Here is a 1,802-nt window from a genome sequence, read left to right on the forward strand (position 1 = left end):
TCGCGATACCACAGACGTTTTGCATCGAAAACTCGTATGATTGCGGTTTGCCCGGTTGGTTGATAGGGAGGCACCGGATTAATTTGGCAAATTGAACCGGTTCTTCCATCGAGTCCGATAATTCGGTGACTACCTCTACTCCGGAGGTTCCGTATCCTGTCGCTCCACCTCATCCTACGTGTTCCGCGTGGAGGAGGTACCTGCACCCTTCGAAGGGAATTCCAGGTTTCTCCTCCTGATCTACGTAGCTTAGTTCCCTAATCGAATTAGAGGAGTCAGGATATTGCGTGTCGCTATGTACCCCACCCACACCAATTGTTTTAAGTTGACATCTCCGTCGAACCGCTTCCTCGCCTCGTTCCGGACATCGAATTTGAACTAATCTATCTTCAGGAATATATCGAATTATCGTTGGAAAAACGTAGGCCTTGGTTCCGCCTCTGGATGATGCTCGAAGGAAATCGGATTCATTATAAATATTCGTGGCATGACATGTGTACGTTTTCTGATCGTTCAATCATCTTTGTTGATAAATGATTTGTTAAAACAATGGATTCTTTTGAATATCGATTTGGAGAAGTTGTTTTATTTTCTGAATTTTAATGATAAAGATCGAATTCGATAAGTAAATTTTCTTCTACTATTTATTTTAGAGATATCAATAATTAGAGATATCTATCTATTTCCTTCTATTGAAGTGGAAGTAAGAGAGATCGAGCACCCTCTTTGGGTGTTCAAATTTGATTATCTAGGACCCTTATGAAACCTTTGGGAAGTTCTCATTGTAACAGTTTAATTTGGAAAGAAAACAGTATTTGAAGGGTCATGATAGATAAAATTTTTTTATTTTCTTTTTCATTTTTGATTATAAATCAAATTTATAAATAAAATACCAGAAATATTCAATAAGTATATACTACATAATCATTATTCATCTTATTTTGAACCCTTACAGAATCCCTATTCGTATCATGAATATTTATACGTAATTCTATATAACGATTAAAAACATATATATACTTCATCATCTACAGATATCAATTACACCACCAACCACCAATTGCACACAACAAAGAAATTACTCCATACGAATCCAACCCTCGCAAATTTTTCTCTCCACAATATCTTCCAATCATCATCCGCAACAAAAAAAAGCTGATCCTCCCCCAAGATCCACTCATTCAAGAGAGACGTCTCCGCGTCGAAAGATATTCGAAAGGCTTGCAGTTCATCGAGGAGGGCTCGTGTCATTAAGCGGTTGTCCATCACGCGCGTGTCCGTGTGCCATTACAGAAAATGACTGCGCACGGTCTGGCGCGGCCGATGGAAGAGGGGTTAGACTCTTAACTTTCACTAACGACTGAAGTTTTTCGGTGTCCGAGCCCCGAGTGGCTGGGTATCATAAATTCAAAATGGCGGACCCTTTGGGGGGTGAAAACAAAAGCCACTCGGGTCGAGCCAGTGTAGAGAAGTCCTTCCATGGTTATGGTGATGGTGGTGGTGGTGGTGGTGATGGTGTCGGTGGGCAACCCTTCTGAAGTCCTTTCTCGCGGGGAGGAGGATACGATGAGGATTTTCGAGGGGTCGCGCCACCGAAAATGGCGGACCCAATTAACCGAGCCTAGGCTACCGTACACCCGCGTTGTGGAAATTGTTGAAGGGACGCAGAAGAGGAAAGAAGACCGAAGGAGAGTCCTTCGTAAAGGATGCGTGCGTTTCCGCGCTCTCAGCACCCCATTCTTTTCTTTTTTTTTTTTATTTATCTATCTAACTATCTTTCTCTCTCTCTCTCTCTCTCTCTC

The sequence above is a fragment of the Apis dorsata genome, unplaced genomic scaffold (assembly GCF_000469605.1).
Source record: "Apis dorsata unplaced genomic scaffold, Apis dorsata 1.3 scaffold_358, whole genome shotgun sequence".
NCBI classification, from domain to species: Eukaryota; Metazoa; Arthropoda; class Insecta; order Hymenoptera; family Apidae; genus Apis; species Apis dorsata.